This window comes from Mobula birostris, chromosome 5, assembly GCF_030028105.1.
Source record: "Mobula birostris isolate sMobBir1 chromosome 5, sMobBir1.hap1, whole genome shotgun sequence".
NCBI classification, from domain to species: domain Eukaryota; kingdom Metazoa; phylum Chordata; class Chondrichthyes; order Myliobatiformes; family Myliobatidae; genus Mobula; species Mobula birostris.
This window is the reverse complement of record NC_092374.1, coordinates 49,305,635-49,332,937: the sequence shown is the minus strand read 5'-3', so window position 1 is coordinate 49,332,937 and position 27,303 is coordinate 49,305,635.

Genomic DNA, 27,303 nt, shown 5'->3' with positions numbered 1-27,303 from the left:
ATAATGGCCAGAATTCCTGTGATGAAACATCCTGGAATATGTCCAACGAGGGTTGGGAACCCTATTAACAACTATTTACTATCTAATCCATCAGTGGATTCATGACTCAGAAGCAAACCTGCTTTATAAAACCATCTGTCTCTGAAGGTAATCTGCAGTCAATCCCAAAGGTCATTGTTCCATACAGATTTCATTGTGATGTATTGTTGAGACTGATGTCAGGTAACTGAGCACCATACATTGGGGCACTGAATTGGAGGTTCCCAAAACAGTACATGAATATACCAACGAGAGTAATTGCAAATACAAATACCTTGCTGAAGGCCCAGTCAGATTTGATGCTGTTGTAAATCAGAGCGCATAATTGAAAAGCTAAATTAAATGATTAAATCAAGTTAACTTTACTTCAACATTGTAAATAATTCAGATACTATGACATAATCGTTTTTAAATATTTAAGCTGAAATATTTTATTCATTCAACAAATCTTGCTCTTCAAAGTTCTTCTGAGATAATTACATCTTCTGTACATTGTGGACTATAATTAGCTTGCCCCTTCTTGCCATTGGAATGAGACTTTGCCCTGCCAAGATGGTGTGGTATCTGGTTTGGAAAAGCTTTCCCATAATAAAAGAAAACACACGGGCCAGTTAAGACATTTTTTCCCCCAAAGGACAGGAAAACAAGGGCTGTAAAATCATCTGAAATATCTTCTAAAGTGCACTTGAGAAACATCAAGTGAAAATCTCCCTGAAGGTCATGACTAATATTTAGTTTGATCATTTAGAAGCATCATAATTTGTCACATGGAAATCCTTCACAAGCCCTTACCTTGCTTAATGGTAGCTGGCTGTTGTTTTATTGTGGATATTATTTGAAGACTTTATTCAGGTCAATAATTACCCCTCAATAACACTAAAGCGTTATCTGCATTTGTGCATCTTTTCCACTAGCTCCAGCAGTTACCACACTCCAGAAGCACTTGAATTTGATGGAAAACATTTTAGGCCTTCCTAACAAAAATAACATTCAAACTGATGTTTATATAAATGTATCTTATATGAGTGTTCGAACTGTACAGTGTGACACACCACCATACCATTATGCCCTCCTTTCACAAATTACTCTCTATCAGATTGTCCTCGTGTCTGCTTGTTTAGCTTTTATAAATTAAAGCAAGCTGTCAGCTACCTCCTGGTCTCCACCTAGCCGCCACTCATTTCTAACTCATCACCTGCAACCTACTTAAACTGAGCTCTCATCCACAGCCCTGGATCACTCATTGAACCGTCCAGGCTCTGATTGATTCTGGTGCTACAGACAGCTTTGGACTCTGTGTGTGCAGTTTGGATTTTATACTGAGCTTATCATTCACCCCTTCTGCATCACGGCCATTGACAGATGTCCCTTGGGTCATGGTCAGGGTGTTCAAATGGCCTGCACAATGAGCATTAGAGAACACCGCAAGCCCATTCAATTCTTCGTGAACGATTCACCCAGCACTAATCTCATCTTGGGTTACCCCTGGCTCTCCACTCATGACCTTCACTTAGCCTGGTCATCTGCTTCACTGCTGAACTGGTGATCCACCTGACTGCACCCCATAAATCCACGGAGATGGAGGAAACCCTTGACCTCACCAAATTCCCACTGGGTTACCATGGTCCTTCCTTTGCCTTCAGTAAGAGGGAAGCCAGCACCCTGCCACTTGGACCATACAACTGCATGATTTGATCCCCTCCCTGACATCATCTGTTCTCCCTCTCCCCTCCTGAATCCCAAGCCATAAATGGCTACATTGCTGAGATGCAACAGCGTGGCTTCATTCACGCATTCCAGCCCCTAGCCAGTGCAGGATTCTTCTTTGTCAAAAAGAAAGGTTGGGATCTTCTTTCCTGCATCAATTACTATGGACTCAAAAAAATCACCATTAAGAACCTTTCCCCTTAATGGATAGTGCATTCAAAACATTCTGCAGGGCCCAGAGCTTCACCAAACTAGATCTACCAAGTGCATACAACCTGATCCGCATCCGCCATGGGATTAATGGAAGGCGGCATTTATAACGCCCATAGGGCACTACAAATACTTATACTTTATACTTTATTGACGCCAAACAATTGGTATTGGAATGTATAATCATCACAGCGATATTTGATTCTGCGCTTCCCACTCCCTGGATTACAAATATTAAATATTAAAAATAGTAAAAATAGTAAAAATCAGTAAATATTAAAAATTTAAATTATAAATCATAAATAGCAGATAGAAAATGGAAAGTAAGGTAGTGCAAAAAAACCGAGAAGCAGGTCCGGATATTTGGAGGGTTCGGCCCAGATCTGGGTCAGGATCCGTTCAGCAGTCTTATCACAGTTGGAAAGAAGCTGTTCCCAAATCTGGCCGTATGAGTCTTCAAGCTCCTAAGCCTTCTCCTGGAGGGAAGAGGGATAAAAAGTGTGTGGCTGGGTGGGTCGTGTCCTTGATTATCCTGGTAGCACTGCTCTGACAGCGTGCGGTGTAAAGTGAGTCCACGGACGGAAGATTGGTTTGTGTGATGCGCTGCGCCGTGTTCACAATCTTCTGCAGCTTCTTTCGGTCTTGGACAGGACAACTTCCATACCAAGTTGTGATGCACCCTAGAAGAATGCTTTCTATGGTGCATCTATAAAAATTAGTGAGCGTTTTAGGGGACAGGCCAAATTTCTTTAGTTTTCTCAGGAAGTAAAGGCGCTGTTGGGCCTTCTTGGCAGTGAACTCTGCTTGGTTGGATCAAGTCAGGTCATTTGTGATATTGACCCCGAGGAAGCTTTTGACCTGTTCCACTTGCGCACCACCAATGTAAATTGGGCCGTGCGGTCCGCTACTCCCTCTGAAGTCAACAACCAATTCCTTCGCCTTGCTGACGTTGAGGGATAGGTTATTGTCTTCGCACCATGCCACCAGGTTCTTAATTTCCTCTCTGTACTCAAACTCATCATTACCCGAGATACGGCCTACAATTGTTGTGTCATCAGCAAACTTATATATTGAGTTTGTTGGAAACTTGGCTACACGATCATGGGTGCACAGTGAGTACAGCAGGGGGCTGAGTACACAGCCTTGTGGGGCACCGGTGCTCAGAGTGATTGTAGAGGAGAGCTTGTCCCCTATTTTTACAGCCTGGGTCCTGTCTGTGAGGAAGTGGAAGATCCAGCTGCAGATCTGAGTGCTAAGGCCCAGGTTCCGGAGCTTAGGAATCAGTTTATTTGGAATGATGGTATTAAAGGCAGAGCTGTAGTCAATGAAGAGGATCCTTACGTATGCTTCTTTATTCTCCAGGTGTTCTAAGGAGGAATGTAGGGCCAGAGAGATGGCATCTGCCGTTGACCTGTTGCTTCAGTAGGTGAATTGCAAAGTGTCGACGTTGACCAGTAGGCTGTGGTTGATGTGTGCCATAACCAATCTCTCGAAGCACTTCATAGCAATTGATATCAGAGCCACAGGTCGATAGTCATTCAGGCATGCCACCTTGCTCTTCTTTGGCACTGGGATTATCGTTGCCTTCTTAAAACACGAGGGGATTTTAGACTGAAGCAAGGAGCAGGTGAAGGTGTCAGCAAACACTCCAGCTAGCCCGCTTGCACAGGCCCGGAGAACCTGTCCTGGGACACCATCTGGGCCCGTCGCCTTCCTTGGATTTATCTTCAGGAAGGCCCTTCTAACATCCTCCTCGGTGACGATGAATCTCGATGCCACCAGGTCCGGTTCATCTGGAGGGAGCGGGACGCTCCTCTTCTGTTCAAATCTTATTTGGTGATGCTATTCAGGCTTTCCAACAATCCAGCTGTTTTCCAAGGCTTCGTTAACAAAAACCTCTGAGACATGCTACACATGCATGTGTTTATCTGCCCAAGTGGCCTCCTTATCTTCTCCAAAGACCCCAAAGGCCACATCTGTCTAATCCGCTCAGTCCTTCAGCAACTGCTCAAAAACCAACTGTACTGCAAGTTAGAAAAATGCCAGTTCCATGCACAAGTTATTTCCAGTCCTTTCATTCAAAAGCATAACCATGGACCCAGAGAAAGTGCGAGCCATCAATGAATGGCCCTGACTGCACTCCCTCAAACAACTACGTGGACTTCTCCAAATTTTACTGCAATTTCATCTGAAACCACAGCCAAATCACCACTCCTCTCACCTCCTTCAGTAAGTCATAGAAATATAGAAAACCTACAGCACAATACAGGGCCTTCGCCCCACAATGCTGTGCCGAACATGTACTTACCTCATCTACCTCATGGATGTCCTGGTTTATTGTCATGGGCACAGACACCCAGGATGTAAATGCCATGGAACATTACAAAAATGACAAATATAAAGTAACATAAACTTAAGTTAGCATGAATTGCACATAACGTACAGGGACAAAATAATCATTACAACATTAGAGCAAGTTCAGGAAGTGATAAATGAAATAAAAGTACGAGGAGCTGGCCTCTTCTCTGGTAAACTCAAGTTCATTCAAAACTGTACCACACGTTCAGTATCTCTGTAATTGTAGACACATTCTCCTGTGATTTAGGGATGCATAGGTTGTTAATATTCTCATCCTTGCTTTCAAGTCCCTCCATGGCCTCTGCTTACCATTGCAATATGCTCTGGCTCAATAACACATCTTGTGAAACTGAAAATGGAGGCAAATAGCAAATGTCAACTTTGAGTTGCAAAGGGGAAATCAGGCTGAATTGAAAAGTTAAAGGTCAAATGAAAAAAGGACAAAGAGCAGTGACAGATTAGAAGAATGGCTTAGTGGCTGTCTTTCTCTACAAGTTTTATCAAAGAAGGTGGGGACAGCTGGGGGCAGTACTGGCAATCAGTTGATAGTGACACTTGGATAAAGCACTGAGTATTTTATACTGGATTTCAAAAGGAAGAATTCATTGTTAAAGCATTTGCAAATTAGAATGTTCCAAGGTTGAAAAACACAAGAAGAATTAACAATTGAAATAAATAAATTTGGGGTGTTTGTCAGGGTGGTTGACACTCTTCCTTAGCTAAATAATATTGAACAAGGGCAAAACTCTGCTTTAAACCTGGCCACTTGGAAATGAAATGAGCCTACATTTCTTCATGAAGTGGATTGTGCATATGTACAATCTTCTGCTCCGGAGGGATGTGGATGGTCAGTCATTGAGTATGTTCAAGGGTCCTTAAGGAATCCAAGGGATAGCAGATGGGAAGTGAACATTGTGGATCAGCCATGTTTGTACTGAATGGAAGAACAGGCTCTAGGAAATGATGCCATTCTTGCTAAAGTTTTTGTTCTTTCTTGATAGGCTGGCAATACTTAAAGTAAATAAGTCACCCAGTCCAGAGGGAAAAGGATGGTAATTGCATAGGTGCTGAGCAGAATTTTCCACTCCTCCATTGAATCAGGCATGGTGCCAAAAGACTAGAGGACTGTAAGTATTATACCTTTGTTCAAACTAAGACACCCGTGTACAGTATGCCTGGTGATTTCCGAATGTCAATTTAGTGCTACCAGCTGAGAAGCTTTTCGAAACCACTGTCAAGGAGAAAATTGACAGCCACTCTGTCAACATGAACTAATAATTGAGGGTCCATTTGGACTTATGCCAGGCAAATTGCTTTTGACTAACTTTTTGTTAGTTTCTGCATGAAAGCAATGAAGTTAATGTTCTGTGTATAGACTTTCTAAAAGCAGTTGATGAAGTAAACTAGGCAGGCTCATGAACATAACTGAAGCCCTTGGGATAAAAGCAATCTTCAGATCCTCATTAAGCAGTGATACTGCTTCCATCATGCAGTCTTTCAGTTTTGGTTTAATAGCAGGCTATAGTGTGATGTGAAGAAAGGTTACTTCACTTTACAGGGAGCATATTCCAAGGGTCACTGAAAGAGAAGGATAGAACAAAACCTGGGGGGAGAGATGTAAGAATGCCATGGAAACCCTTCCATGTTCCATCTTGGTTCCTATGGTTACCTGTAGATCTCTGCATGAAGTGAAATTCTTGCATTTACATCATTTATGAGTGCCTTTTCTGGAATTCTGTTTGTAATCAGAAGTAGGTATATTTAAAGAAAGCTTTTTTTTCTGGAGTAAATTAAGTTTCTTATTTGATTGGAGAGCAAACACCTTTAACTCCTACATTTGTTTCTTAAAGTGTCAATGGCTGTAAATCCTCTTTAACTTGCTTAGTTTGAACTGCTTTGGCTCAAAACATTCTATGTTCTTCAAAAATACTTAAGCTTTTAAACTGATTTATTTCAACTGTTACGAAACTCATTCCAGTGTTTCTACTACATGGGCGAGTTGGCATCATGGGCATATTTAAATAATTCAGTTCTGCTTCAGCAAATATCCTGTGTGGATGCTGGTCGCTGAAACTTCTGATCAATGTTGTCATTGAAGTTTGCCCAAACTGGGGGGGTCCGTGGTGTTGAATACTGGTGGCTTCGAATCATTGGTCTTTGTAATCTTCCATCTATTTGTCCAAATTGCTGTCTGCCAGAGGCTGATGTTGAATTCTGGCAGTCTTTCAAGAAGATGGGGCATTTGCTTTTTTTCACACCTTCACTGGTCCCATGAAAGACACCCATTTCAATGCAGCTTTGCAATTTCTTGCTGAGATTTCATCAGGGAACCTTCTCTGGCAGAGATTTGGACTGATGCTTTAAGTACCACAGGGTCCAAAACTCTGCGGGTTGTTTAAGTAAGCCTTAATAAGTTTGTTTTTCATATCTATGAGTGGAAGCAGCAGAAACTTAGAGCCTTGGTGCTTCTTTTTACTTGTTCCAAACACACCTTTTTGGACTTAAGAACTTTCCATTTTGTGATGCAATTTACCCCTCCAAAGTGAATAATACGAGAATCTGTTGGGATTCGGCTTTATGTTGTTGATAATGAAGCTCAGTGCATGAAGAGGAAGATAATAATGTTGTATCTTTCATAATGCAGTAACTGAGCAAATAGCATATCATGGATATCATAAGATGAGGTCTAGTTGATGTCAATATCCTGAGGCAGGGTGCCTCCAAGTAACTTTATTGTTATTCATGTCTGCAAAGAAAGTAGTTTTTCATTTTTCTCAAAGAGCTCAATCAGACTGGTATACCACTCCTGGCCACATTTGGATAAGGTAGAAACATAGAAAACATACAGCACAATACAGGCCCTTCGGCCCAAAAAGCTGTGCTGAACATGTCCCTACCTTAGAACTACCTAGGCTTTACCCATAGATCTATTTTTTTCTAAGCTCCGTGTAGCCATCCAGGAGTCTCTTAAAAGAACCTATCGTTTCTGCCTCCACCACCGTCGCCGGCAGCCCAATCCGTACACTCACCACTCTCTGTGTAAAAAACTTACCCCTAACATCTCCTCTGTACCTACTTCCAGGTACTCTTCTTTCAGACCCCCCAAGCCTGTGAACAACTCGGAATACTTCTACTGCCACTGAACATTGTTTAGTAAATCCAACTTTGCAATAAGGTTCAGCTTCTCGACGACATGTCATCCCAGTAGCGGTGAAAAGAGATTCTGAACAACATAGACACTCCCTTTTAACTATTTCTCATTTTTACGAATGGAAGTAGTAAACATTCCTTTCACACTGATCTTATGTTTCCCTGGCTTCATGAGCACTTTCTTCATTGAGTTTAGCATAATGCCCATTTTTGTTTGCCAGTTTTGTGAACGAACATTTAGAGATGGCTGTGACATCTGCCCCAGTGTCCATTTTGAGTGTCGCTGCCTCATTTTATAACTGAACTGTAGTACACTAGCCTTGTCTATTTGAATTGTGAGCCCCTTCAGCTGAATCATGATCTTCTTTGACCTCCTGAAGAACTGTTTTTGAGTGACACTGGCTATTATAATGGCCAACTCTATTGCACTGGAGGTATTTCCACTTGTTTTGCTGGACAGAGCTCTTTGCTGAGGAACAGAGACTTGCCTCACTCCCGCAGGTGGACATTTTACCTGTTTTTTGTTTCACTTGTCTGTTTTGTTTGAGCTGAGCTCTACTGGTACCTCTTTCTGTCGTCTTTCTAGCTGCATCTTGTTTGTGCCCTTCTTTTTGTACAACTTCTAGCTTTACTTCAACATCATTTTCGTGTCCGAGTTCTGCCTGTGGCTGGTGAACATTCTCTGCCTGAACATAATAATACCTTTCTCTAGTGTGATGTTTGACTATAACTGAAGTCTCTTTAACCATTTGGTGTCTAGCAGCCCAACAACAATTCTGTCTCTAATAAGCTCATCTCTTAGATTTCCAATGCACGGTTGTCAGACAGGACATACAATTCTGTGATGAAGTCACTTACACTTTCATCTGGCTTCTTCTTTCTAGAATTGAACTTTGCCCTCTCATATATCTCAGATTGCTTTCCCATGAAATATTCTTTGAAATTGTCCTGCACTGTTTTGTGCTCCTTTTTCTGAGCATCTGTCAATCCTAATCCACCTATGATGTCATCTGCTTTGTCACCCATATAGTATATCAGTGTGCTTAATCAATGTTCTTCTGAAGCCTGAGTGACATAGCTTGCAACCCTAAATCTCTCAAAGTGTCTGAGCCAACTCTCAAAGTCTCTTGGTTTAGAGAAATTAAATGTCTCGGGGGGCTTTATTAGGTAAGTAGGCGTAGGTACTGCAGTTATTTGCTCCATTTTCCTGTTTGTTTATTTATTATTTTATTTATTTGGACTAACAAAAGTCTTATTTTCTCTCCCTGAGAGTTGAACTGACTTCTCTGACTTCTCTGATGTGCTTGTGTCTCTGTGCACCCTGCTAGGCTAGTGGCCCACAGACTATGAGGTGACCAGAACTGAACACATGTCATGGTCCGGATCGGGGTACCTTTAAATTTAGCTTGTTTATGTTATGACCTAGACCGTTGATTCCCTGTTTTCCCATGTTGCTCGACTTTGGTGATTAGAGGCAATTAACACTCGGCTGAACCAGTAGTTTATAATCTCCGGCTTTCAGCCATTCGGTGCAGGAGCGTTTGCAAAGTCTGCAAAGTCATGGCATGCCAATGTCATCTGGCCGGAGCAAGCCTTGTCTCCGCCCAAAGCGAGTGCCGGTAATTCGCCCTTCCTCACTGGAGCAACCCTGTCCAGTTACCTCGCCGAAACGAGCCTGCAAAGTTTCCTTACCGAGGTGGGTCCGTCAGTTAACCCGCCAGAGAGAATCAAGAGCCGCTGTCTGCTGTTCCCGGCTGAGTCGAGAGCTCGCCACTACCCGGAGGTTCCAAGCACCGCGTCCTGGCTCCGGCGGCATCCAAGTACCACGTCCACGTCCTGGCCCTGGCAGCGTTCAAGTACCACAGCCAAGTCCTGGTCCTGACGGCGTTCAAGTACCATGTCCAAGTCCTGGTCCTGGCGGCGTTCAAGTATCATGTCAAGTCCTGGCCCTGGCGGCTTCCAGTTCTGAGTCTAGTCCTGGCCCTGGCGGTCTGTGATTCCTGTCCTACCCCCTTGTCTGAATCTCTCCTCTGCCCCTCTCGCCTCTAGCCCTCGTCTGCAGCCCCCGCCTGCACTTCGGTCTAGTTTCATCACCAGAGCTAGATAGGTACTGTCTGGTGTTCATTCGTGTTGGTCTTGTCTTGTCCTGTCCTCGCCTCTGTAGGGTAAGTCAGGCCGTCTTGCCATTGCCCCGTGGGGAGTCGTGTCTTGTCTTGTCTTGTCCTCGCCTCCGTGGGGTAAGTCAGGCCGTCTTCCCGTTGCCCTGCGGAGTGTTATGAGTCCCGGCCCTGTGTCCTGTACCCAAGGAGGGGTCCCGGCTCTCTGTTCTGTGTGTGAGTCCCGGTCCTATGTCCTGTCCCCAAAGAGGGGTCCCAGCTCTCTGTTCTGTGTATGTGTCCAAGGTTCCATGTACCTGCTCTCCTGAGACCGAGGCTCTGTTTTCCATGTTCCTCCTCTCCCTAGCCCATGTCCTGTCCATGCCTGGTTCTGGGGTCCGAGCCCGAGGCAAGACCCAGGTACTGGGTCCTTGCCCAGTCTCTGGCTCGGAGTCCATACCCTAGCCTCTTCATGTCTCCTCTAGTTCTGGGAGCCGATTCCGAGTCCAAGCCCAGACCCTTGGTCCCAGCCTAGTCTAGTCCTGAGTCCTTATCCTGTTCACTATTCCTGCTTCTGTCTTGCTCTCCTGGTATCGTACAATAAACTAAGCCTAAGTAACCTCTCAAGATATGTCTTGCATTTGGGTCCACCCTTGCTCCCAAAACCCCGCCATTGTGACAACACAGTACTCCAAATGGGGTCTAACTAAGGTCTTATACAGCTGTAACATTACCTCACAGCTCTTGAATTCAATCCAATGGTTGATGAAGGCCAAGACACCATATGCTTTCTTAACAGCACTGTCAACCTGTGCAGCAGCTTTGAGTGTCCTATGGACACAGACCCCAAGATCTCTCAGATCCTCCACACTACCAAGAATCTTACCATTAATGTTATATTCTGTCTTCAAATTTAACCTACCAAATTTAACCACTTCACACTTATCTAGGTTGAAGTCCATCAGCCACTTCTCAGCCCAGATCTGCATCCTATTGATGTCCCACTGTAACCTCTGATAACTTTCTAGATTACCCACAACACCCACAACTTTTCAAAGGTTTCGTAGGTACATCTAATGTCAGAGAAATGTATACAATATACATCCTGAAATACTTTTTCTTCACAAACATCCACAAAAACAGAGGAATGCCCCAGAGAATGAACGACAGTTAAATGCTAGAATCCCAAAATACCCCCCCCCCCAGCTCCCCTCCCTCCTGCATGTAAGTGGCGGCAAGCAACAATCCCCCCTCCCCCCACCGGCATAAAAAAAGCATCGGCACCCGCCACCAAGCACTCAAGCGTGAACAAAGCAACAGCAAAGACATGTGTAGTTACCCCAAGACTACATTGTTCACTCGGCATTCGACATACCACAGGTTCTCTCTCTCCCTAATAAGCGAGAAACAGGTGTCTCCGTTTTCATAGCGGGCGGGGAGACATAACAAACACCTTGCTGGTTTACAATGTTAAAAAACACGTTACATCACTTTTTTTTCAAGCTCTGTGCTCAAAGATCTGGGCACACAGCAGAAGATATTCCATCTCCCCCGATGACACAGGGGTCATCAGCAAACTTACTAACCCACCCTTCTACTTCCACATTCAGGTCATTTATAAAAATCACAAAGAAGAGGGGTCCCAGAACAGATCCCTGTAGAACACCACTGGTCACCGTCCTCCATGCAGAATACAAACCTTCTACAACCATACTTTGCCTTCTGTGGGCAAACCAATTCTGGATTCACAAAACAAGGTTTCCTTAGATCCCATGCCTCATTACTTTCTGAATGAGCCCGCATGGTGAGCCTTACTGAAATCCATATACACTACATCCACTGCTGTACCTTCATCAATGTGTTTAGTCACATCCTCAAAGAATTCAATCAGGTTTGTAAGGCATGACCTGCCCTCGACAAAGCCATGCTGACTATCCCTAATCAGATTATGTCTCTCCAAATGCTCATAAATTCTGCCTCTCAGTATCTTCTCCAACAACTTGCCCACCACTGAAGTAAGATGCACTGATCTATAATTTCCTGGGTTATCTCTACTCCCTTTCTTGAAAAAGGGAACAATGTTTGCAACTTCCAATCCTCTGGTACTTCTCCTGTCCCTATTGATGATGCAAAGATCATTGCCAGAGGCTCAGCAATCTCCTCCCTCGCTTCCCACAGTAGCCTGGGGTATATCTTGTCCAGTCCCGGTGGCTTTTCTAACTTAATACCTTTCGAGTGCTCCAGCACATCCTCTTTCTTAATATCTATACACTCAAGCATTTCAGGCTGCTGTAAGTCATCCCCACCACTGCCAAGGTCCTTTTCACTGGTGAATACTGAAGCAAAGTATTCATTAAGCACCCCTGCTACCTCCTCTGGCTCCATGCACACGTTTCCACTATCGCACCTGATTGGACCTTTTCTCACACAGCTCATCCTCTTGCTCTTCGCATATTTGTAGAATGCCTTGTGGTTTTCCTTAATCCTGCTTTCTCATGGTCCCTTCTGGCTCTCCTAATTTCATTCTTGAGCTCCTTCCTGGCACCCTTATAATTTTCTAGAGCTCTAACAGTACCTATTTTCTTGAACCTTTTGTAATCTTTTCATCTTAACTAGATTTTCTCCATGCTTTGTACACCATGGTTCTTTAACCCTACCATCCTCTCTGTGCCTCAATGGAACATACCTATGTAAATGGTCCCTAAACATTTGCCACATTGCTGCCGTGCATTTCCCTGAGAACATCTGCTCCCAATTTATGTTCCCAAGTTCCTGCCTAATAGCATCATATTTCTCCCACCCCAATTAAATATTTTCCCAAATTGCCTGTTGCTATTCCTGTCCAGCAGTATAGTAAAGGAGACAGAGTTGTGATCACTACCTCCAAAATACTCTCCCACTGACAGATCTGACACTTGACCAGGTTCATTTCCCAATACCACCTCAAGTATTGTGGAAGGTGGGGCTAAGTTAAGAGTGCTAAGTGGCGACTCTTTTGCTTGTATCTTCAGAAACAGCTTTATTTCTATCTTTAACATCTCTTTTTTTTCCTTTTCAGGGTGTTGGGGATTCTTTTAACGACTCTGACTTTGGTTGTTTTCTCTGACATTAAATGCACCTAATGAAACCTATTGAGCCTCTCCTTTAGTTGGCTTATCTACATATTGTGTCAGGAAACCTTCCTGAACACACCTTAACAAACTGCACCCCATCTAAACCTCTTGCCGTAAGGAGATGCCAGTCAATATTAGGAAAGTTAAAATCACCCATCACAACAACCCTATTATTATTGCACTGTTCCAGAAACTGCCTCTCTATCTGCTCCTTGATGTCTCTGTTACTATTGGAGGGGTCTAACAAAAACACCCAGTAGAGTTATTGCCCCCTTCCTGTTACTGACTTCCACCCACAATAACTCAGTAGACAATCCCTTCATGACTTGCTCTTTTTCTGCAGCCGTGATACTTTCCTGATCAGCAGTGCCACTGTCCCACCTCTTTTGCCTCCCTACCTGTCCTTTTTGAAACACCTAAAGCCCAACACACTCACCAGCCAATCCTGCCCCAAGTCATCCAAATCTCTTTAATGGCCACAACATCGTAGTTCCATGTATTGATCCAAACTCTAAGTTCTTCTGCCTTGTTCATAATACTCTTTGTGTTAAAGTAGACACGTCTCAAACCATTTGGCTGAGTGCTTCTTTGCTCTATTGTGTGCCTATCCTTCTTCATAAACTCCCTAGAAGCTGTCGCTACTTGTGTGCCAACTGCCCCGCCCTTTGCCTCTTCACTTTGGTTTCCACCCCCCTGCAAATCTAGCTTAAACCGTCCCCAACAGCATTAGCAAACCCTCCTCCCAGGATATTGATTCCCCTCCAGTTCAGGTGCAATCCATCCCATGTGTACAACCCGATATGTGTGACTAAAAACAGTCTTACTGAAAAGAAAATACTTTCTTGTAGGGGATCTCACTTGGTCTGTACAGCAGTTCATCAATAATTGACCACTTCTGACACCATGTTGTGTGTGTTATTGAAGGAGAGTGCAGAGCACACCAGGATGCCAGCATGCAGGACACTCAGCTGAATGTTATTGATCACCTTGCGTGAACAGTGAGTGAACTCCTCCCATGTAGGAGTGGCTAACTGAGTGGCACAGGAATAACACTATTATCTACCACTATACTATCAAGCCCACAGACAAATCGGTTGCACCCCAACAATTTCTCTGCTATAGTGACAATTGCATTGATGCTGCTTCATGCATACATGCTGAGCTCATTAATTTCATCAACTTTGTCTCCAACTTCCATCCTTCCCTTAAATTCACTTGGACCTTCTTCCCCCTTCTCAATGTCTTTGTCTCCATCACTGGAAACAAACTGTCTACCAATATTTTTTCTAAACCCACTGATTCCAACAACTATCCTGACTGAACCTTTTCCTATCCTGTCTCCTCTGAAAATGCTATTCTCTTTCCTCTGCTCCTTCATCTCTGTCACATCTTTTCCCAGGATGAGGCTTTTCTTTCCAGGAAATCAGTGATATCCCCCTACTTCAAAGAATGGGGTTTCTCTTCCTCCACCATTGATGCTGCCCTCACCCGCATCTCCTTCGTTTCCTAAACACCTAGGCTCACCCCATCTTACCACTGCCTCAACAGCAATAGAGTTCCTTTATCCTTACCTACCACCCATGAGCCTCTGCATCTAGCACATCATCCTCAGCAACTTCCATCATCTCCAAGTACATTTTACCACCAAACATATCTCTCCGCTTTCCACAGGGCCGCTTTCCACAGGGATTGCTCCCTCTACGATTCTCTTGTCCATTCGTTCCCTCTACGCTAATCTCCCTCCCTGCAAATGGCCAAAGTGCTCCGTATTCACCTGCAAGTATGCTGGGTTTGCCTTTCGTGTCCGGTCCTCCCGAATGCAGCCTCTTTTACATTGGAGAGACCCATCGCATATTGTGGGGGTGGGGCGCTTCATTAAGCACATCCACTCCATCTGCCATAAATGGAACTTCCTGGTGGCCAAACGTTTTAATTCCAATTCTCATTCCTGTTCCGACATGTTGACGCAGCATGCCAGAATGAGGCCACCCTCAGGGTGGAGGTGCAATGTGTTATATTCCGTTTGGGTAGCCTCCAAACTGATGGCATGAATATCGATTTCTCCTTCTGGTAAAATAATTCTTTCCCCCTCCCCTCTTCTTCTATTCCCCACTCAGGCCTCTTACCTCTTCTCACCTGCCTATCACCTTCCCCCGGGTCTCCTCCTCCTTCGCTTGCTCCTTTAGTTCTTTCTTATCAGATTTCTTCCTCTCCAGACCGCTATCTTTCCTACCTAGCTGGCTTCATCTATCACCCTCAAGCTATCCTCCTTCCCCTCCCCCCAGGTACTGTTGTCTTCCACCTTCCTTTCCAGTCCTGACGAATCGGAATCAGAATCTGAATCAGAATCAGGTTTATTATCACCGGCATGTGACGTGAAATTTGTTAACTTAGCAGCAGCAGTTCAATGCAATACATAATGTAGAAAAAAACATAATAATAATAATAAATAAATATATCTTATTCAGTATACTTTATATCATATACATATATCGAATAGATTAACAATCGTGCAAAAAAACAGAAATATTCAAAAAAAGAAGTGAGATAGTGTCCAAGGGTTCAGTGTCCATTTAGGAATCGGATGGCAGAGGGGAAGAAGCTGTTCCTGAATTGCTGAGTGTGTGCCTTCAGGCTTCTGTACTTCCTACCTGACGGTAACAGTGAGTAAAGGGCATGCGCCTATACTTTATTAGAAGTTTGTGTAGATTCAACATGTCACCTCGATCCTGACAGCCCTGTCTTTTCAGCCTGTCTGGGCTGGTGCTTAAATTGACCAAACAGTGGAACAGTTAAAGGCTCCAGCGCCCTGGAAAGAGGAGTGAACATCGCGTAGAGCAAGTGAAATCGGCAATCGTCTCTGATCTGGGCCGACATTTACGTGCTGGGCAGCACCTAATTAATTAGCTTGTTTATTTCATTTTTTTTCTTGAAGAATTGCAGGGTGCGCTCCGGCTACTGCTGCACCCCTGCATGCTTCGCGGCCCGGTGTTGGTCCGCGGCCCGGAGGTTGGGGACCACTGCTATAGGTGCTCCTGTGCTTCCCTTGTCTGAAACAAGAATACTTAATTGTATCCATTGAGAGTACTGCTGCTACTCAAGTCTCCCCAGGCACTCTAGAAGTCATGGCCCAAAAAGTCAACTGTTTATTCATTTCCATTATGCTACCTGACCTGCTGAGTTCCTCCAGCAGTTTTGTATGTTGAGTACCCCTTGTCAGAATTGCTTAGGGCTGGAAGTGTTTCGAAGCTTGGATTTTTTTTGGGATTTTGGAATATAGATTGAGATCGCCATCATTTCTGACTCTGAATTTGCATTCTACTGGTAAACAGTCTGTGTCTTATATTGGTTCATCACGTATGTATACTTAACAGTAAAAATTACTGTTGTTGTTGTTGTTCGTCCTTCGTAGTCGAAGATGACCATGGCTTCAAAGTCAAATGGGAGATTGGTGGCTGTGGGTCTGGAGGTGACTGATGAGGCCAATCCGGGCCCTGAAGGCTCGCCCACATGTGGGACACAAGTGGATGGGTGCTGTCGTGGCAGTGGATGCTGCTCGGGCCTTGCGCACAGCACGCTTTCGTTGCGCCTCGATGATGCGCCTGACTTCAGCTGCACGGGCTCCTGTGGTGATCTTGCTGCGCCAAGCTGGACGGTCGAGGGCAAGCGTCTCCCACGTGTTGATGTCAACACCCAGGCCTTTGAGGGACACTTTCAGGCAGTCTTTGTAACGTTTCTTCTGCCCCCCCCCCCAACTGAGCGCTTGCCCTGACACAGTTCTCCGTACAGCAGCCAAAATATAATGTGTGCAGAGTAACAAAAGCAGAATAGTAACATCAGGACAATACCTGAATCTGCTATTGAATAACAACAAATAACAGCAGGCATTCAGTCTCCGCCTATGAGGCCCTGTTTTGATTAAAAGGTTGCAGTACACTGTATTTGTATTTTACATTTTTTTCAGTTTTATGTAGGGTATAAAAACAATCAGCATTGTAGGCTTATCACAAATAAGAGAAAATCTGCAGATGCTGGAAATGCAAGCAACACACATGGAATGCTAAAGGAACTGAGCAGGCTAGGCAGCATCTATGGATAAGAGTATAGTTGATGTTTTGGGCCAAGGTCCTTCATCAGGACTGGAGAAAAAAAGATGAGGAGTCAGGGTTAGAAGGTGGGGGGTGGGAGGAAGAAACTCAAGGGCATTGGACTCTGGCATGGTGACAAAGGACTGGAAAATTGCAAATGTTACTCCACTCTTTAAGAAAGGAGGAAGGCAGCAGAAAGGAAATTATAGACCAGTTAGCCTGGCCTCAGTGGTTGGGAAGATGTTAGAGTCAATTGTTAAGGATGAGTTGATGGAGTACTTGGTGACACAGGACAAGATAGTATAAGGTCAGCATGGTTTCCTTCAGGGAAAATCTTGCCTGATGAACCTGTTGGAATTCCTTGAAGAGATTTCAAGTAGGATAGATAAAGGGGATGTAGTGGATGTTGTATATTTGGACTTCCAGAAGTCCTTTGACAAGGTGCCACACATGAGGCTGCTTAGCAAGTTAAGAGCCCATGGTATTACAGGAAAGTTACTAACATGGTTAGAGCATTGGCTGATTGGTAGGAGGCAGCAAGTGGGAATAAAAGGATCCTTTTCTGTTTGGCTGTCAGCGACTAGTGGTGTTCCGCAGGGGTCAGTGTTGGGCCCACTTTTTTTATGCTGTATATAAATGATTTAGATGATGGAATAGATGGCTTTGTTGCCAAGTTTGCAGATGATAGAAGACTGATGGAGGGGCATGTAGTGTTGAGGAAACAGGTAAGATGCAGAAGGACTTAGTCAGATTAGGAAAATGGGCAGGAAAGTGGCAAATGAAATACAATGGTCATACACTTTGGTAGTAGAAATTAATGTGTGGACTATTTTCTAAACGGGGAGAAAATCCAGAAATCTAAAATGCAGAGGGATTTGGGAGTCCTTGTGCAGAACGCTCTAAAGGTTAACTTGCAGGTTGAGTCAGTGGTAAGGAAGGCAAATGCCATGTTAGCATTCACTTCAAGACGTCTGGAATACAAGAGCAAGGATGTGATGCTGAGGCCTCACCTTGAGTATTGTGAAGAGTTTTGCGCTCCTCATCTTAGAAAAGATGTACTGGAATTGGAGAGGATGCAGAGGAGGTTCACAATGACGATTCCAGGAATGAAAGGATTATCATATGAGGAATTTGATGGCTCTGGGTCTGTACTCGCTGGAATTCAGAAGGCTTTGGGGCGGGTGGGGGGTTTCTTATTGAAACCTTTCAAATGTTGAAAGGCCTAGACAGAGTGGATGTGGAAAGGATGTTTCCCATGGTGGGACAGTCCAGGACAAGAGGGCACGGCTTCAGGAAAGAGGGGCGCCCTTTCAAAACAAAGATGCGGAGAAATTTCTTTGGCCAGAGGGTGGTGAATTTGTGGAATTTGTTGCCACATGCAGCTGTGGAGGCCAGGTTGTTGGGTGTAACTAAGGCAGAGATTGATAGGTTCTTGATTGGACATGACATCAAAGGTTACAGGGAGAAGGCCAGGAACTGGGGTTGAGGAGGAGATAGTAAAAAGGATCAGCTATGATTGAACAGCGGAGCAGACACGATGGGCCAGATGGCCTAATTCTGCTCCTGTGTCTTATGGTGATATGTGAAACCGGGGGGTGGTGGAGGGGGGAGGGAGTGTGAAATTCGATTGGTGAAAGAGATACAGGGCTGGAGAAGGGGGAATCTAATAGGAGAGGACAAACGGCCACAGAGGAAAGAAAAGGGGGAAGGCTACCAGAGGGAGGTGATGGGCAGGTAAGGAGATGGGGAATGCTCTGGTGATTTTCATCAGCGCCAACCTTTGCAAACTTATCAATGTTTCCCAATCATCAGATGCTTTATTTTTAAATCTTTTAAAAATTAATGCTGTGCCTTTTCTTACTTTTCTGCAACCAGCCTGCCGAATATTCACAATTACCGTCAATTTGTTTTTAAGTCTCGTTTTCTGACGTTGATGCTGAGTAGCCTCTTCCCTGATGGGAGTGGGACAAACAGTCCATAAGCAGGGTGGGTGGGATCCTTCATGGTACTGCTAGCTTGTTTCCAGCTCCCTTCTGCGTATATGTCCTTGGTGGCTGCTGCTGGTGATGTGTTGGGCAGATTTAACGACCTGTTGTAGAGCCCTTTCTTACACTTTTGTAGTACTTCTTCAGCTGTAAAGTCCTTCAGGACATCTAGACGTCAGAGTGTTCTCTGTAAATGGAAGTCTTTATTCCTTTTTATGATGTAGATTAGTGATGTTGTTAGCACCTACTGCTTGTTTCAGTAATCTGTCTGGAAAGACAAACAATGAACAATAAGGTGACTGTGGGCTGATGTGTCTTGGTCAGGTATGTTGTACACTCATTCTGGCTGTTTGATTATCAAGGTTTTGTGTGAAAGACCGTTGTAAACTCACCTGAAGAATGTTAAATGAGGAGCCTGCCTTCAATCACCAATAACTCCATCCAACAGCAGGCTGACATTTCTTTACACAGTAACGACCAGCTCCCAAAGGCTCCATCCTGGAGAACTTCTTAGAGAACTGAAAATAATTAAAATGCTTTACTGTAGGAAAAAGAACGTTGGTGCTTAATTGATTGGTGTACAATACCAATCTACACAAATCGAATCGGCTGAATCAGGAACTTTATGAGATTTCATTTTAAGTAGTGGAAATTAATAGAATCTTATTTTATTCTGTAAGCAACCATTATCAAAATAAGCATGACCTTTGTGTTCACTAAATGGTTTATTTATGTAACTAGAACAGGGTGTATGTGAGTACAGATACCATTAAAACAGATCTCATGTGCTTATAGACCAAAGTCTTGCTGCTGTTTAGGAAGTTATTGCAGGATTTAATCCAATTCAAATATTTAATTCTGAAATAAAATGTAAACACCACATAGAATGAGGAACATAACCGGGTTATTTGGACCAATGTGGCACTGTTGCTCTCTGCTGAACTATCTAATTCATAATACGTTCTCTTTTCCTAAGCCTTACCTTTTCCCCCTTTATAATAATATGCCTAATTCCTCTTTGGAAGTTACTGTTGAATCTGCCACCACTACGTTTAGTCAATGTATGACAGATCATGATGACCAGCTAATAACAAAGATTATTTCCATGTCCCCACTGGATTGATCGAGATTTTTCCTAAACAAAATGTATTTATTTATTGAGATTCAATGTGGAACAGACCCTTCCGGCCGTTTGAGCCATGCTGCTCAGCAACCTCCGATTTAACTCTAGCCTAGTCACAGGTCAATTCACAACGACCAAATAACCTACCAACAATATGCCTTTGGACAAGGGGAGGAAACCGGAGCACTGGGAGGAAACCCATGCAGTAATGGGGAAAGCATATAAACTCCTCACTGACAGTGGCAGGACTTGAACACAGGTGGCTGGTACGCTAAAGCATTATGCTAACCGCTACTCCTAATCCACCCCTCATCTTTTTTTCTTCAGTCCTGCCGAAGGGTTTCTGCCCGAAACGTCGACTGTACTTTTTTCCATAGATGCTGCCTGGCCTGGTGAGTTTCTTCAGTATTTTGTGTGTGTTGCTTGGATTTCCAGCATCTGCAGATTTTCTCTTGTTTGTACTAACCACTACGCTACCATGCCTTCCCTCTATGACCTCTGGTTATTTACTTTCTTAAAGGTAGAAATAATTCTTCCCATTTACTCCATGAAAGCCCTAGAAAATCATCTCTACCAGCTCTTCTCTTAACCTTTATCCTTAAGCAAATGATCTCACTCTCTCCAGTTCCCTTATTCCCGGTGTGTTATGAGTGAATGCCTCCTCCACTTTCTCCAAGTGCTTAATGCACTGATTAAATGTGAAAGCCAGCTGAAGATACAGTGCTCCAGTTGAGGGATTCCAGTGAATCATGAAGCAAATGAAACGTACAGCAGGTTCAGGTGGAACTGTGAAATAAAAGGTCTTTACAACTAAGACGTGTAGGAACAGTGATTCTCTGGAATTCTCTACCTGAGAGCTGTGGAGGCTGGATCACTAGATGTAATTAAAAGAGAAAGCAGATAATTTTTGGAAGTCCGGGGTATTAAGAGCTGTGGGGAACTGGCACAGAAGAGGACAGATCAGCCGTGATCATATCAAAGGTTGGGGCAAGTAGCCTATACCTGCTCCTATTTTCTGATGTGCTTATAAAAGTAGAAAATACAAGGAATACACAGCGGTTCCATCAGCATCAGTGGTGTAAACAACCTTTCCATTTTGATCCATGATGTTTAAAGACTGCTACAGATCATCCCCGGGTAACAAGTGTTTGATTTACGAACTCCCATACTGAGGAAAGAGCTGCAATACAATTTTAAGTTCAACAGTCTGGCATACTTATCATAAGACCATAACATATAGAAGCAAAGTTAGGCCACTCAGCTTGTTGAATCTGTTCTGCAATTCAATCATAGTTGATTTTTTACTTCTGTTCTCCTGCCTTCTCCCTGTGTTTTGGATATGTGGTCATTACACCTGAACTCCCTTATTAGTCAAGAATCTATCAATCTCGACCTTAAATAAATCCAACAATTTGACCTCCACAGCTTACTGTGGTAACGAATTCCACAGATTCACCACCCTCTGGATGAAGAAATTCCTCCTCATGTCAGTTTTAAAGGGATGTCCCTTTATTCTGAGGCTGTGCCCTTGGATCTTAGGCTCCCCTACTAATGGAAATATCCTCTCCATGTTGACTCTATTCCTGCCTTACATCATCTGGTAAGTTTCATTAAGATCCCACACCTTGTTATGGACTCCATTGAGTACATGCCCAGAGACATCAAATATTCCTCATATATCAAGCATATTGTATATACTGTATATTTATTCCTACAAATGGTAGAACTAACTTCCTGTCCCTCTCACCATCTCTCTCTTCCTCCCTCTCCCTCTCCTTCTCTCTCTCTCTCTCTCTCTCTCTCACACACACACACACACACACACATTCTCTCTCTGTCACAGTCTTTCTCTTCCTCTCTCTCTCTCTCTCTCTATCTGTCTCTGTCTGTCTGTCTCTCTCTCTCTCTCTGTCACCCTCTCTCTTTCTCCCTCCACTTTCAGTAATTGTTCTTGCAAATCAGTCTTAAATGTTTATGATGTGATATGTTACCAGCAGAAAAGAGCACTCCAGAGTTGGAGGCATCAGGTTCAAGTATTTAAACATCTCACCCTCCAATATGACACCAAGTCTTCTATCTTTCAATGTGAAAATTTGCCGCTAAAAATGCCAGTGCATTTGTAACAGATGTAATCAGATATATTGTCTTCAGTCACAAAGCTTTGTGCCTTTGAATATCCATTCCTACAACCCCTTCCAAATTGTACTTTTCAATTTATAAATGCTCCCATCATTAATCCTTCCAAAATGCATGACTTCACACTTTCACTTCACATTTCTTTGCATCAAATTACAACTGACATATATCTGTATCAGTCTGTCAGTGCCCTCTGCAAGCTCTGACTTTTCTTCACACTATGTATCCTTTGTCTCTTCCACAGACTGAAATTAGGCTTAATATATTGAATCCAATGTTATTAAGATATAATGAGATTCAGTCTTGGTAACATTTTTCTTGTAACAAGATGAAAAACCAGTAAGTAACTCAAGCAAGTTACTTCATACTAGAATAGGGGTTCCCAGCCTTTTTTATGCCATGGACCAATACCATTAAGCAAGAGGTCTGTAGACCTCAGATTTGTAAACCTGCTCTAGAATAATTATCAAAACTGAAATGTACTGTAAATTATTATAGAACAGCTGGTTATATAGTTGATGCAATTATGTAATTAGCTGGTTAATTGACAATTGAGGAGTTTGATTCAAAATTATATTTTGTCAAACTGTATCATTGAGACTAATGAAGAAGGTAGTTGCTATGCCTAAATGCCAGTGATTCTCAATAATTGAAGCAAAAAAAAATTGTGCTTTGTGGAAAATCATACTCACTACTCTAAATTAATCCAACAACTTTCAGGTACAAAATAGCCTAGATGCTAATTCCAGATGGTGAAAAAAGGTTCAGCCTTGTTAAAGTTCTTTATGACATGTTTGAAGCTCTATTAATTCAAGCAATTCAATTTCAGGTTCCAATTTACTCCAGAACACTTCTCAGTTTCCTGTCACATCAATAACATTCTGACTTACAGCAAAACTCAGCTCCAACATGACAAAAATCCAGAATAGAAAATAAACAATGATGTCATGCTACACACATAAAAGTTGCTGGTGAATGCAGCAGGCCAGGTAGCATCTCTAGGAAGAGGTGCAGTCGACGTTTCAGGCCAAGCCCCTTCGTCAGGACTAACTGAAGGAAGAGTGAGTAAGGGATTTGAAAGTTAGAGGGGGAGGGGGAGATCCAAAATGATAGCAGAAGACACGATGTCATGCTTTTCCGATTTCTGGACACTCAAAAGCATATTTTAATCAGTGAAGTATAATTTTGGAGGTATAATTCTGAGGTGTAGCTGCTGTTGTAAAGAGGGAAAAAGACAAGTTATTCACAACAATTTCCCATCAATAGAAACAAACTGAATAGTCGGATCCCCCGCTTTGAAAAGGAGACACAAGAGACTGTGGATGCTGGAACCTGGAACAACAAACAATCTGCTGGAGAAACTCAGTAGGTTAGGCAACACCTATGGGAACTGTTGACATTACAGGTTGAAACTTTGCATTGGGTCCCATCTGCAGAGCTTCAGCCTGAAATGACAACAACTGCTTTCTTCCCACAGGTGCTGCTTGATCCAATGAATTCCTCCAAAGGATTGTTCGTTACTGCCCTTCTGAATGATGCATAGCGACAATTTTGTTTCAGTCATTCTCTTTGGGGGAATCTCGATTGAACTGCTGAGTTGACAATCTGCCAGTTTTCTTTGTTAAGTTATTAATTCAGAAAAAAAAAACTATTCCAGTTTCAAGGGCACAAAGATCACCTTCAAAAACTGTCCCATGGACTTCCAACACCACAATGGTGTAACAATCTCTCTGACAGTGTGACGCGAGTGTGTCAGCCAGGATTCTAAACGTTGGTCCTTGAAATTGGTCGCAACCTGCAGTCTCAGAATGAGTGAGCCAGTCATCAAACACTGGCAAACTTAGAAGATACTGGGTCTCATGTAAATGGGAAGTATCATTTTCACACCCCCTAGGAAATTATTGAGGCATCAGAATAGACTCAGAAACAGTACAAATCAGAAGATTAAGATTTCAGCTCACAGAATACTTTATAGTTGTACTTAACATATTAGGAATATAAATTAGAAGATATTCCGCAAGGAATAGCAAATTAAACTAGAAATGAGAGGTACACCTTTATTCCTTCATTATTCCTTCGGCTACTCCAATATCACCTCCTAAACCTATAACATCTAGCACCAAAATGAAGAGCAGCAATGGCGAGGACCATTGGCAGGGCAGCTGCTGGGTTCCCCCATGCCTCCCCAGGTCATATGCTGTGCTGATTTGGAAATATATCAGTGTTGGTTCTTCACCACTGGTTCTAATTCCCGCAGTTCCCTGCCCACGAATGCTGTGGGAATATCTTAACTATGAAGATTCAACCAGGTGAATCACTACCGTTTTGTAATGGACAATTAATGAATGGAAATAAATACTAGGTTTTCAATGGTATCCAGATCCTGAAAAATAAATAATTACATTAAAAATAAGCTGTGCCATACTTAAAATGACCCACCTGCTAATGGTTTAGGAGCAAAAGTCTGATTGTGGCATGCACAGAGCACTATAAATCCCAGGTGGACACTTCAGGAATACCTGTTGAAAAGGTCATAAGATAAAGGATTTAAATTTGCATTTTGTCTGTGGCTACTCTGGTGATCAGATTAGTGAAGGATGTAGAGACACAAGAGACTGCAGATGCCAGAATCTGGAGCAACAGACAATCTACTGGAGGAAGTCAGTCCTCCTGCAGAGTTTTGACCCAAGATGTTGACATTTCCTTTCCTTTCAGATGCTGCTGAGTTGCTCTAGAATATTGTTTGTGGCTTTAATGAGGAATATGTTTCATCTTCAAGGGATTTTCTCATTTGTCAGGCACTCACTTAATATGGCAATGCTGATCTCACCGTGAAAGATACCACCAGGCCCATCATTACTGTACTGGTGTTTATGCTCTACACCAGCTGTCCCCAACCACCGGGCCGCGGACCGGTACCGGGCCACAGAGCATGCGCTACCGGGCCGCGAGGAAACAATATGATTTGGGGATAGGAGTCAGCTGCACCTTTCCTCATTTCCTGTCACGCCCACTGTTGAGCCATTACCCGCGCATCGTCCATGTCAGCGCGGGAAGGAGATCAACTCCTTGAGTTTGCAAATGATGGGGGGCTGAAAAGTATGTTTGACATAACATCTTTGCCGGCATTCTGGATCAAAGTCAAGGCTCAATATCCTGAGATAGCCACGGATGCACCGAAAACATTGCTCCCATTTCCAACATATCTCTGTGATGAATGTAACAAAAACTAAATTGTGGATTAGACTGGACATAAGGAACCCCCTTCGAGTATCGCTGTCTCCCATCATCCCTCGATAGGACTGCCTTGTCGCAGGAAAGCAAGCCCAGGGCTCCCACTGATTCAGCGATATCGGTGTGTTGCAATGATTTTATAAGTTCATACGGGGAAAATATGCGCTGTGTTTAATATCCAAACGTTACTTAAAATGTTATGATGCTATTGACTTATATAACCATATAACAATTACAGCACGGAAATAGGCAATCTCTGCCCTTCTAGTCCGTGCCGAACACTACTCTCACCTCATCCCACCGACCTGCACTCAGCCCATAACCCTCCATTTACTTTCCTGTCCATAAACCTATTCAATTTTTCTTTAAATGATAATATTGAACCTGCTTCTGACACTTCTACTGGAAGTTCGTTCAACACTTACTTCAAGCTCCCCTGTCCTCCCCTGATAACTGACTTATCGCTATATTCATGCGAGGAAAATGCGCTGTGTGTTTAATATTAAATTTGTTAGATAAAGCATTTTAGAAACAAAATTGAGTGAACGAAATTAGCCACTTATCACCGATATTCCGGTCGTGATTAACACCCCCCACCGAACAGAATCGCCAAACACAATTTGTGGAAAAATAATCGGTAGGTGCACGCATGCGCAAATTACGCATGCGCACTGGTGCCCGCGCAAGGCTTCATGGTCATTGTAGTCTTTCTCTGGGTAAATGCAACGTATTTGACTGCTACTCTTGTCCGTTGGCAACCATCCCGCCTCCCGCCCCCCCCCCCGCCCCCCAGTCGGCCGGTCCGCAAGAATATTGTCAACATGAAACCGGTCCGCACTGCAAAAAAGGTTGGGGACCCCTGCTCTACACTAGTCTGCCGAAATGTCAGCTCATCTCCCTTATTTGCGTATCCTTTCTGTATTTATTCACTTAACTCACTGAAAGTGGAAAGAGTATGGAAAAGATTCACAAGGATGTTGGCAGGACACAGGACTGAGTTATAGGGAGAGGTTAGACAGGCTGGGATTTTAATTCCTTGGAATGCAGGAGACTGAGGAGTGATCTTATAGAGGTGATTAATATCATGAGGGGCATGGATAAAGTGAATGCACTCGGTGTATTTCCAGGTTTGGAGAATCAAGAACTGGAGGAAATGGGTTTAAAGTGAGAGGGGAGAGATGTAATAGGAACCTGAGGGGCAATCAAGGTGGAATGTTTGTGGAATGAGGAATTGGTTGAGGCGGGTACAAGGGTAACTTCTAAAAGACAGTTGGACAGGTACATGGACAGGAAAGGTTTAGAATGTTATGGGCCAGACATGTGCAAATGGGTCAAGCTTGGATGGGCATTTTAGTTAGCATGGACCAGTTGGGCTGGCCTGTTTCCATGCCGTATGACGGTAAGTGGAATGAGCTACATATTTTCATCACCTGCTGGATGCCAGTGCTTTGGCTGAATTAGAGATGGGAAATTACGATGTTCCATTGCATACTTATGGTCTCATGCGCTTGGATTATCTGAGAGAAAATCCGCCAACTGATAGGGGAGGGAAGCACAACAATATTTAAATGTGTTTAGATACATAGTACACTTTGAAACACATTAAGACCACAAGATATTTCAGTTATCTTCGAAATGGAAGGAAAAAGAAAAATTTTAAATAAACATCGAAACTGGGATCAGTCATACAAGTTGTCTGAACATTTTGGTTGCCGATTTAGTTTAAATTATGAGCAACTAGTGTGCACATATTTCTAGTGTATATTGTGGGGCAAATCAGTCCACCATGTTGGTAAAGGCAGTGTTGGTAAAGTCATGTGACCCTCTCATACACTTAAAATAGACGTTAGGTAAATAGTGATGTCAGTCAATGAACACAGCAATTGTGCACCAGGACTGCTAAGATAGACCTTAATGATGGACTGAGCAATAGGTGTTCAACATGAAGAAGCTAGCCCTCAGAGGCAAGAAAACCACTCCTAACTTCCATCCATTATATTTACAAGGAACATAGTAAATATTCTGCATTTATAGCAGGAAATTGATTTATAGTCTTATTGCTAA